We start from the raw sequence: 12380 nt of genomic DNA, 5'->3' as shown, positions 1-12380 counted from the left end.
ATAAAACATTTTAAATTATAAAAAAGTATTTTTTTTAATAAACCGAATGGAAATACACCCAATACTGTTAATTTTTTTTTACGCGAATTTATGTTTTTAAGATGATACTTTTTAAAACTCACAGCTTTTGTTGTATTTATTTTTTGTTGATTTTAAAATCTGAAGATTGAAAACAAAACCGATCTTTTAATTTTTCGATAAATTTTTCTTACACGAATTCTATTTTTTAAAAACATATTTCTTCGAGAACGTATCTCTATCGCGTAAAAACATAATTTAGGTGTATTCTATTTCTCGAGACGTTTTTATATATTTATTTATTTAAAATATTTAATCTTATAGAAGGATGTCAGTTAAATAAAAATCTTCAAATATTTTAACGTTGAATATTAAAAAGAAAAGTTCGCATATGGTAATAATAATTATTATTATTATTTTTTTTGTTAGAAACATTGCGCAAATCGTTCGAAAATAATAATTTGTCCCGATTCGTACGTAAGAGAAAAAGTATTTAATAAATTGATTATAATTTGAAAATTAAATATTAAAAATGTAAATATTAAATGCTTAGTAGTTAGGAATTGAATATTAAAAAAAAAAAAACAAAAAACCCAAACAATACATCTATCTCAATTAAAAAGTCATTCCATAAATGATTATTTAATGTTTTAACGTTCGTGAACAAAATTTATCGAAGAAAAAAAAAATAACTGATCGAAACGTGTTTCCAGATTTCGATTATGTATACCACTACTACTACTACTACTATGTAGATATATAATATATGGGAAGAAAAGGAACAAAAATAAAATAAAAACTAATATTAATTCGAAAATATTCGAAAATAGAGAACGATAGTTGAACACGTGGGGAATGAATTCCAACGACTGGCGCTAACTAAAGTTGGCAACTTTTAACGAAGGACGACTGAGACGACCTTGATAAATCTTGTCTCGAAGATCGGATCCTCTGTTCGTCGAATAGGTGAGTCACGTTCTCACGAGTATATATAAAAAGGTAACTTACATTAATCATAGTAATAGTAGTAGTGGTACTAGTAATAGTAATAGTATAGTAGTAATAATAATAATAATAATAATAATCAATTAATTTTCTTCTATATTCCCCTTCCCTACGTGAGAAAAAAAAAATATTAGAAAATTCCTGACAAGAGATGAACCATACTTGGAAATCCGGATGAACTCCGAAGCATATCTCGTGTTTTGTGTCCTTGTTTTTTTCCTTTTTTTTCTTCTCTCTCTCTCTCTTTTTCTGTATCTTTCTAATAATTATTTCCATTAATAACATGAGTCAGAAGTTTCGTGGGGAAAAAAAAAAAAAAGTTATTGCATTATATACAGGGTGCACCCTCTTGTTCTAACCTTCGTTATATTTTTATTTATTAATTTTGGATGAAAATAAAAGAAATAAGAAAAAAAGAAAAAGGAAATAAGAAATGAAAAAAAAGAAAAAGGAAATAAGAAATAATGAAAACGTAATAACGAAGAATACCTTATTAGTTCGTAGGAAACATATATTTCTTTATCTTATAGAATGAAAAGTACTTTCGTTTATAATGAAAAATTTTTTTTAATAACGCGTACGTACGCGCGTATACAAACGAAGAAAATGTGGAAAAAAGAGAAACAAAAATACTGAAATATCATAAGAAAATACGTAGCTTGTATCGAAAACTACCGTTCATTTTAATCCTTCGGAAATATTTTCTTATTTTCCTAATGATCTTGAAAAAAAAAAATATTATCAAGCAAACCGTTGATATTAATAAAATTTAAGTAATAAATAATAGGTTTCTCCCTCCCCCTCCTTTCGTCAGAATCCTTTTGTTATTTTAATTTCAATTTTTATTTTTTCTATACAATGGCAAAAATTGGTAGAAACATTTGGATTGGCGGTTTCTTCTTTGAAAATTTTTTTCCAAATTTTATTTTTCAATAAAATAATTTATAATAAATATAATCTAAAAATTAACGTAAATTAACTTGAACAAATAAAAAAAAAACAACAGAACACTTATTCCGTTAGAACAAGACATCTTTCGTATGACTTTTAAAATATTATGTCAAAAACATTTAACTCCTTAAATGAATTTTTCTATTAATGTTTAACTATTTTGATTAAATAAAAGAAACAAAAAAATAAAAAGAAAAAGAATCTCGAGCCAAGGAAGATCGAAAAAATGAACAAACGCATATATGTGCTCACAGTACTGGAAGGATTAAAATAACACACACACGGAATGTTAAAATTAAAATTACAAAAAGAAATAAAAAAAAATAAAAATAAAAGATTTGGGACTTAGTTGCCAATCTAATATTTCTAACGAAATAAATTCGAACGGTACACCCACCCTGTACGTTGTTTAAAAAAAAAAAAAGAAAGAAAACAAATGACACACACACACACACGGAATGTTAAAAAATTAAAATAAAAAAAAAAGAAAAATAAAAGACTGTGTGTGTGGGGAACTTAGTTGCCAATCTAATATTTCTAACAAAATAAATTCGAACGATACACCCTGTACGTTGTTTAAAAGAGAAAAAAAAATAAAGGAAGAGTGCGAGAGAGAGAGAGAGAGAGAGAGAGAGAGAGAGAGAGAGAGAGAGAAAAAAAACATAGTCAAGAATTATGAATCAAAAGTAAAAATTGTCCAAACCAACGATGACATAGTGATTTACTTATTATTATACGTCATCACAAAGGCGCCTCGTATTCGAATGATGCCGTCATCATAGTCCGAGAATATGATGATTGAGATTCGCGACGTCATTAGAGCTAACAAATAGAAATAGAAAGAGATAGAGATATTGGAATGCAATAAAAAAAAAAAAAAAAAAAAAAAAAATATGCGTGCTGCTATAAACATCGGGATACAAAACCGCAGAATTCTTAGAGAGAGAAGGAGAGAGAGAGAGGGAAAAATACTTGAGTAGCAAGCCTGTCCTAATTTGGTAGCATCCTCCAGATGCATCGAGGATAACGTTTGAAGGTCGTAAGGTCGTCGTACCATGATTCAAAGATTAATCGTTCCACTTGTATAAGATTTTTTCTTTTTTTTTTTTTTTAATCGAATTTTTTCGTTGGCTCCTCTCTGTCGAAAATATTAGCATCTTTGCATCTTTCAAAAGATTTATATCTCGTTTTTATATTTTTTCTTTTTTATTATTATTATTATTTATTTAATATATAGGAATCCCCCAAACCACCTACGACATCACGCAGTATTCACGTCGTTTAATATATTATTAATGTTAACATTTTTTTCTCAAGGTTTTATTTATTTATTTTTATTGTTTATTATATTTATTTAAATATTATCATCGTGTCGACGTGTCAGAGAAATTCGATTCACTAGAGAGAAATATATATTGTTATTATAATATGTGTTTCCCTTTTGTTCATTGTTTGAGTCTCATTGTTCACGTTTTTTTATTTATTGTTTTTTTTTTATTCATCGGTTTGTTGCTCCATGGTTAGTTATATTTCACACAGGTATATGTAACTATATTCGTATATATTTGAAAATGTCAACTTGCGAGAGTAACATAGTGGCCAGGGCGTGTCATGTGAATATAAATTAACGCAAGTTGTAAAACATTCGTGAAATGTCAACGTGTGTGTATATGTATACCTCGATTTTTTTTATAGATCGAACAATATCGATTGTTTCAGATTTTATTTTATTGGGAAATATACGTAAGAGAAAAAAATGATATGGCTTTTTATTTCTTCTTTTTTTTTTTCTTTTTTTTTTTAAATGCAATTTTATAACGATATCGAATAATAAAACAATTTAATAATTTTCACAAATTTTTTCTATAACTATAATGCATATTTTGTATATCCTTAAAGAGAACCTAAATGATCATGGCTAAATGTAATAAAATTATTTAAGTATTGCCAATAAAAAAAAAAAATAACAAATGTGGTTTGTTTTGTTTTCTTTTTCAATATATTCCAATCAATTTGAGATTAAATAATACTAAATGATATTAAGACATTTTTTGTACTGAAATGCAAACTTATACTACGTATAAATGCGTACTTTATTTGTTGTTGTTGTATATTATTCGATACAGAACTATTATATATTTATGCACCAGTGTGTATAAAAATAATTTATTAAAATAATTAAATAATCAATTCGAAATGGGAATGATTGAATTTATTTATCAGTACGCAAAAAGGGGATTGAAACAAAACTCATTTTCATTTGTAATTGTAATATCGAACAATAATGATAACAATAATAATAATAATAATAAAAGAAATTAGAAATAGATAATTAATTATAACACCATAATCCGAATTACGTATTAACGTAACACACAATCGTAAGAAATTGAATAAAGAATCCAAAAAAAAAAAAAAATAAAAACAAACAAAAAAAGAAACAAAAAATTGAGATTACTTTCTCGGAATACGTAAATGATCGTTTGCGATTGGAAGCACGTGCACCGAGGGTTGACAACACAACAAATAAATATAAAATAAAAATAAAAATACGAAAAAAAAAGAAGAAGAAGAGAATTACGAGATCGGTATGCGAGCGACCGTTCGGGATGATTACAGTTATTTTCTTGAAAACTGCCAAGAAACATTCTGCTTTTGGTTTGTCCGTTCTAACGAATGTTATTTCGCAATTTGCACGTTATGTACGAAGAGTTTTCGGTTAAAATATATATATATATATATATACATATAAAAAAAAGAAAACAATAAAAAGATTTTTATTAACGCGGAACAGTTTTTCTTTTAATGCAAATAATTTTTTACAGTAACGTATCAATAATAAATTAATTCGCGTGTACCGCGTACGTATGTAGAGGTGTGTGATGCAAAATTAATTCGTCATTGATACGAATGCACGATAAAATGCATTTAACGTGAAATTAAAAGTCTAATTGTGTGTAGTAAATAATGTGTTATAATGGTTAATGATAAAATGATTAATGCGAGTCTCTCACTTGTGCGGTTTTTTTTTCTTTAATTCTTTTCAGTTTTTTTTTTTTTTTTTTTTTTTTTTTTAGATAGAATGGATAAAACATTTTACATATTTATTACTTAATGGAAATAACAGATATAATATGTTTATTTAATGTATTACGCTACAAAATATATAATCGGTGTTATTAAAAATCTCGAATTTTAATAGACAAAAAACTTGATTACTTTACTCGTCAATGCAAAAAAAAAAAAACAACAAAAACATCGATATACGAATAAATATTTTCATCATTCGCGCGAAACGAAATTATTAATTGAATTCGATAAAAGTTCGAAAATCAATATATATATATATAAATAATATTTAAATTAGTTAATTGGGAGAACCCGATCTCATAAATAATTCTGTCCTTCGAGAAACAAGGAAGTATTTTTATTTTTTTTATTCATTCATTCATTCATTTATTTATTTATTTATTTTCATATAAAATCGTAATTTCAAAAGTTCGCACATTTGTGTATCGTTTAAGGACGATTTTTTTTTTTTTTAAATGACCACAACAATTTTAACGAGAATACATATATTTTTTTTAATTGGTAATAAATCATTCTTGGAGTATTACAAAATTAAACGATACGAAAAATAGAAAGAAGGAAAAGAAAGAAAGATTTGTTTCACTTTCGTCCAATGAGTTATGCATGAAACATGAATGAAATTATCGTTGCTTTTTTTTTGTCCCCCTGTAGTTATGTGTATAGACAATTACGCATGAAGCATAGAAGGGTATTTGTTTTTTTTTGTCTTTTTTTACCAATAGGGAAGAAACATCATACACGTTTTCTACATACTTATTTATAAATAATCATTCATGAGAGTACTGCGCAAAAGAAATCTTTCCTTATGCATCTCACGTACATTTAAAACACGGACGAAAGTTTTGGCCCACTTTTTGAATTCGAATTCGAGATCGAATTTCAATTAAAATTACTCTTAACACGTTTATATTTAATGAAATATTATTATTATTATTATTATTATTATTATTATTATTTCTATCTTTGGGGCGAATAAATATATTACAAATAATATTATGATTTTTCTCTTATTAACATCATTTATGATATAAAAATGTTTGCTTATTCTTCTCCCCGCACCTTTTCCTTTCTTTTCCATTAATTAACCTTTTCCGGTAATATCAAAAATTACAAATCAACTTGTACGTTTAATTATAGGTCGTGTTGATTAACAAAATTTTACGGATACAAAAAAAAAAAAAAAAAAAAAAAAGAAAAGAAAAGAAAAATAATATATTTTAATTGGTTATAAAATAAAGAAATAAACGTGCAAAGGTGTGGAGGTGGTGAGGAGGAAGGGAAGGAGGGGAATAGAATTTAATTAGGTATTTATCCGAGCCAAAAAAGTTATAAATTATTATTCAGCGTAATAAATCTTATATAACGTCCTTGTTGACGGACGACGAGATATATATCTCGTATATTTTCGTTATGTTATTAAAAAAAATGTAAATTTAAACAAATAATTTTACTTGACACGAGATATAATTGTTTTAACAATTGTTTACGAATTATACAAAAATTATATATATATATATAAATATAAAAAAAAAAAAAAAAAATAATAAAAATCCCTGGCCAATGGAAAAACTGGTTAGAAAAAAAAAATGTCTCGTCAGCAACGAGTATGCATCTATAATTTTTTTCTTTTANTATCAAAAATTACAAATCAACTTGTACGTTTAATTATAGGTCGTGTTGATTAACAAAATTTTACGGATACAAAAAAAAAAAAAACAATAAAAATAATAAAAATCCCTGGCCAATGGAAAAACTGGTTAGAAAAAAAAAATGTCTCGTCAGCAACGAGTATGCATCTATAATTTTTTTCTTTTATTTTTTAACATGATACGAATACGTGTAAAAAAAAAGAATATAAATAGCACCTATCGAAAAATATTTCTTTTTTTTTTTTTTCATCGTTTAATTCGCAATCAGATGATGAAAGATGCCTGGATAAAAAAATACAAAAAATTTCAATATAGAATTTGATAAAATAGATTGTGTCGAGATCAAAATAGTGTTAAAAAAGAGAAAAGAAAAACTGGGAAAAAAAAAAAAAAAAAAAAAAAAAAAAAAAAAAAAAAAAAAAAAGAAAGAAAGAAAGAAAAAAAAAATGTAACGGAAAGATGTAAATTGATGATTTTCCTCATGAGGATTACGTTCGAGAATGACGTCGTCATTCTCCTCGTCGTCGTCAGAAGGTAAAGAGAAGGTTGGGGGGAGAGATAGAGAGGGGGAGGGGGAGGAACAGGGGGTAGGGAAACGGTATGCTCGGGAAGGGGATGAGAGAGGAACATAAGCGGAATAACAGGAGGGTTTCGTACGGCAGTTGTGTTCGCGACACATAACGGTCCGTATGTGGTGTATCTGTTTCCCTTCTTGCGGGACAAATCAAACTTGATTTTACTAGTTAAACAAGAAGAAAACTTTAACTACCATTACCACTACCACTACTATTACCACTACCACTAGCATTATCATTACCATTACCATTACCACCATCACTATCACCAACCACTCTGATACAACGTGAAGAACGAACGAACGAAGAAGAAGAAGAAAAAAATAGGAGAAGGAGGAGGAAGGGAAGAAGACTGGCGCAGGGCCAAGGAGGATTTCCCAACGATATAAAGATCACCGATCGTGCGGTATTCTTAACTACTTCTTCTTCGTGCATCGTCGTATCAAGTGCAGTGTCTCATTGTCAGTGCATCATTTCTTTCTCTGTCTCTGTCCTGTATGTCTCTTTCTCTCTCTTTCTTTATTTATTTATCTATATCTATCTCGCTCTCTTTTGTATTCCAATAATCGTCTCAAACAAGTAATTTGTAAATTTTGAATTCTTTTATATACTTGAGATTATTATTATTATTTATAAATATAGGAATTTGCGTTCGAATCATTTAAATTGCTACACAATCGGAAACATCATTTAATTATCTGTGTATTAAATTAAATTGTAACACAAGATATATATATATTTATTTTTATATAATTTTATATAATAATAATAATAATTATTATTATTTAAATATAGGAATTTTCGTTCGAATCATTTAAATTGCTACACAATTTCATTTTATTATTTGTTTATTAAATTAAATTGTAATATTAGATATATAATTTTTTTTTGTTAGTTCAGTTACAGTATAAATAAATTCTCAGTAAATTTATTATTAACGATTTTCAATAATAATAATAATAATAATAATGATGATAATAGTAATAATAGTAATAATAATAATAATAATAATAATAATGATGATAATAGTAATAAAATGATAATGATGATGATGATGATGATGACGATGAGAGAAAACAATGAGAAGAAAAGATGCGTCGATATATAATAATTGTGAATTAATTAATTATATTTTGTATCAGTGAACTGACAAGAAGAAGTGTGTTGAAAAATCAATCAAATTAATATTTCGAGAAGACATCCGTGAAGAAGATAAAGGAAAAACGAGAAATATTAAGAAACAGAGTTTACTACTCTTCGTATAAAATCGTGAGTTGTTTTCCCGCAAATTCAGCATTTTCCACGTTTCCTCCTACAAACTCGTAATATTGAATGGAAAAGGTGTGATTCATACGTCGTCCCATCGTATATATATATACACACAGGTGTCCCAAACACGTGTTCGCTTCTTTAATAGTCACGATAATAATTCTTTTTTTTTCTTTTTTTTTTTTAACTGGTTTTTCCTTCCCCCAAAATATTTTTACGATGATACGCGTTCCTTAACCACGCGAAACGTCATATGACGAACGATCCCCCCCCCCCCAACTTAAAACTTTTATTTTCGAAACAAAATTATTGATTGAATTTCACTTTTTTTTTTCTTTCTTCCTTCTGTTTTATTGTCAATTAATTAAACACAATTATCACACATAGAAATGATATTTTCATTTGTACGAGAATAATATTTTAATCGTGTTGATAAGTGACAAGATATTATAATACTTGATAAGAAAAACCAAAAAAGAAAAAAAAAATAATGAAGAAGAATTATGAAAGGGTGGGAAGGGCAACTAGAGAAGAGAGAGTATGGTGTGTATTTGTGTGTGTAGGTGTGTAGGTTTAACGGATAAATAAATAAAACTATAGATTTTCACATCCTGCCAAACGAATGATGATCTTCTCTCTCTTAGGTGCCTCGGGGCTTAGTATATCCGGTCTGGTTATAGTTACTTGCGAAAGTTAGGATTTCCGGTACGTTAAAGTGTGCTTTGAACGACAACAACCACGATAAAATGACATTTATTCGATTATTCTCTCGAATACATATATAATAACATCTACAGGAATTTATTTTTCAAATAATATATAATAACATACGAATAATATAATTGAACTTATATTTTCTTTTTTTTTTTCAAATTTTAAACGACTGTTTTTTAAAATACCCCCCTCCCCCCAAATAAACAACTGATACAGATAATATAATAATATACGAATAACATAATTAAACTTATTTTCTTTCTTTTTTTTTTTTTTTACCTAAATTTGAAATGTCTCTTTGTTTTCCGAATAAACAGCTGATATAGATAATATAAAGACAATATTGTATATATATTAAAATTATAAAAAAGAAAAAGAAAAGAATTTATTTATACGAAAAAACAAAGTCTAAAACGTTTGCATCAATTTTTATTTCCACAATCGTTTAACTAAATAAAATATTTAGAAAAATTTCTTTTCACATAAAATAAATCAGTACATAATAATAAATAACATCGAGTATATACAGGTTGGCACGAAAGTTTGTGAATCGTTTAAATATCGTATAATCAATTTTACATTAAAAAAAAAAATTCACATGTGTCCTTTCATGAATAATAAATATATTTCTTGTAAATGATTTATGTAATTACTTTTGTAGAATAACGTATATCAAATAATAAGATTTTAACTCTTATCAAATTGTTTAAAATTACCTTGGTTATTTTTTTCTTTTTTTTTTTACTTTTAATTAAAATAAATTTTTAAATAAAACATTTATAAACGTTGGTAATCGAAATTGAAATATAACCAGAACTGCATAGGATTGGAAACAATAGCGGATTTTTTTGGTTAAACTTTTTCCATCATTTCTCGTAAACGGTTTAAAGATTTTTGGGTCACCTTGTATAAAGTATACGTGAGTAAATATGCATACATACATACATAGATAGATAAATATATACGTTTTGTCACCGATAGATATGACTCGAGTTCGAGTTTGAAAAAGAAACGTTTCATACTTTCACTTTGGCATAGGTGCACCATCGAAAAGATCGATTCTCAACCCCCCCTACCTCCACCCTCACCCCCTGCCTTCTCTTCCCCTAGTTTTCTAGACCGTTTGCGATCGTGCGTACCGGTACACGCGGTCGTACACATGCGCTTTCCAAATAAATATTCCATCTATCTATCTATCTATTTATCTATCTAATGTAATTAGAAACTTTCTTAGATCAAATTTTATTTATTTATTTATAGATATATATATGTTTGTTATCAATAATTATTTCCAACTAATCTTAATTGAACTTGATTCAGTCTCGAAACGATAAAAACGTTCGCCATTTTTCTTTTTTTTCGAGAGAGGCTATTTTTTTCTCTCTTCTTTAATCTTTCTAGTATTCATTTCTAAGAATATTTTTCTAATACGAATTGTATATTCGCATTTTTATATTTCTCATTTAAATAAACGCGCGCGCGTATATATATATATAGGAAGAAGAAATCACGCGGAATTTGTGTTTTCTTTTTTTATTATCCACATATATCATCATTTTGTTACTTTAGACTCGTTTCTAATATATGTCGCTTCGTTTTATTATTAAAATTCTTTTCTTTTTTTTTTTCTTCTAATTTCTAATGCGTTTTTTTAATCTCACGAAATAGACATTTAGAAAATTAATGGGACATATATAATATTTATATACACACATGTCCCCGTATTATCTATCAAAAAGTGAAATTAAATTTGATATTTTATCATGTATATTTTTATTCTTCGTAATTGATTTTTTTTTTTTTTTTCAAATCAACGTATAATTTTAATTCGCGATCTATTGTAATATTCAAAAGTAAATATACGCTATTCTGTCGTTTATTTATTGCCATTAAAAAAGAAGAAGAAAAAAAAAGAAACCACACACAAACACAAACACACACACACACACACATGACGAAAGAAATAAAATTCTTTTAGACGTTTGTTAGACAATGAAGAGAGTTCACGTATAAAATACTCATGGATAATAAACGTAAATTGTTATATCATACTCGTTCGTCGTATATTACGTATTACATTCTAGTTGATGTAACCAAAGTGTATATACAAGTCGTAAATAGATATTACTATGCCACATGGAAACGAAAAATAACGAAGATACTGGGGTTAACATTGATTAACCGAGATTGCAACATTGTTTTCAATAACTATAACTATATAACTATTAGACAATTATTTATTCGTTTGTGACAAGTATCATCATATTTCTCAATTACGTTTGAATAATTTTTTTTTTCTTTTTAACTAGAGATAAAACTGTTTGATATAATCTGGAAAATGATGACAGATAGACACGTGAAAAGATCCCTCGTGGAAAATTCACTCATCGATGATCTTTCATTTATTAATAATGTTCTATTTTCATATCGTTCATGGACATAATACTCTATATCGTGTAATACGTTTATATATATATATAGGTTTATCTACTTAACTGTTTTCGTAATAAAGATATTGATCGAATAACTAATACACACACACGCACACACATGTATATATAGATTCTATCTATTTGTTAAACTAACATATCAATATTATCTGACTCATCTCATTTATATTAATTAGAATTGATTAATAAATTATATTGGAATGTATAACACGTTCTATATAAATTTCATTTTACATAATTATATATATGGCATATTACGATTTTAATCTGTGAATTGCTAATGTAGAAAAAATTACTGTCAAAAATGTACAAACATTATTTATATGGATATATAAAATATTAAACAATTTTAATATAAAAAAAAAAAAGAAAAGAAAATAACACATACTAGTATTATATATTTCAATCTAAACTAATACAAATATGAAAAAATGTGGAAAAGTATTTCCAAAAAAAAGAAATAATAAAAAAAAAAAATACCTTCATACGAAATTCTTTGAAAATTCTTTACTTATGAATCAACAACAAAATCTTGAAATCTAAATCAAGAAACGAGTATCTATTATTACTTGAAATAATAATTACTATTCTACATTACTATTCTATTATTACTACAAATAATATAATAATACCGATTTTGCTTGAAATATTATTAACCT

General features: G+C 26.6%; 2 protein-coding genes across 6 annotated transcripts in view; one reads left to right on the top strand and one right to left on the bottom strand.

Annotated features, from left to right (window-relative positions):
• Positions 1–12380, bottom strand: part of LOC106784097 (N-alpha-acetyltransferase 15, NatA auxiliary subunit) — a 49427-nt gene that overhangs the window by 17113 nt on the left and 19934 nt on the right. The gene's annotated exons all lie outside the window — the stretch shown is intronic.
• Positions 7349–12380, top strand: part of LOC106784096 — a 21955-nt gene continuing 16923 nt past the window's right edge. The window contains exons 1-2 of one of the 5 annotated variants that reach the window (XM_014743234.1): positions 7349–7694; positions 8431–8557. The gene's annotated coding sequence lies outside the window, so the exon portion shown is untranslated. Of the gene's footprint in view, positions 7784–8407; positions 8558–12380 lie in introns of those variants that run through there. The other 4 variants (XM_014743235.1, XM_014743231.1, XM_014743237.1 and 1 more) reach the window with 4 other exon arrangements.

Source organism: Polistes canadensis, unplaced genomic scaffold (assembly GCF_001313835.1).
Source record: "Polistes canadensis isolate GaletaPanama2010 unplaced genomic scaffold, ASM131383v1 scaffold_30, whole genome shotgun sequence".
Classification (NCBI taxonomy): domain Eukaryota; kingdom Metazoa; phylum Arthropoda; class Insecta; order Hymenoptera; family Vespidae; genus Polistes; species Polistes canadensis.
The sequence above is the reverse complement of the archived record's forward strand: the minus strand, read 5'-3'. Positions and strand labels throughout refer to the sequence as shown.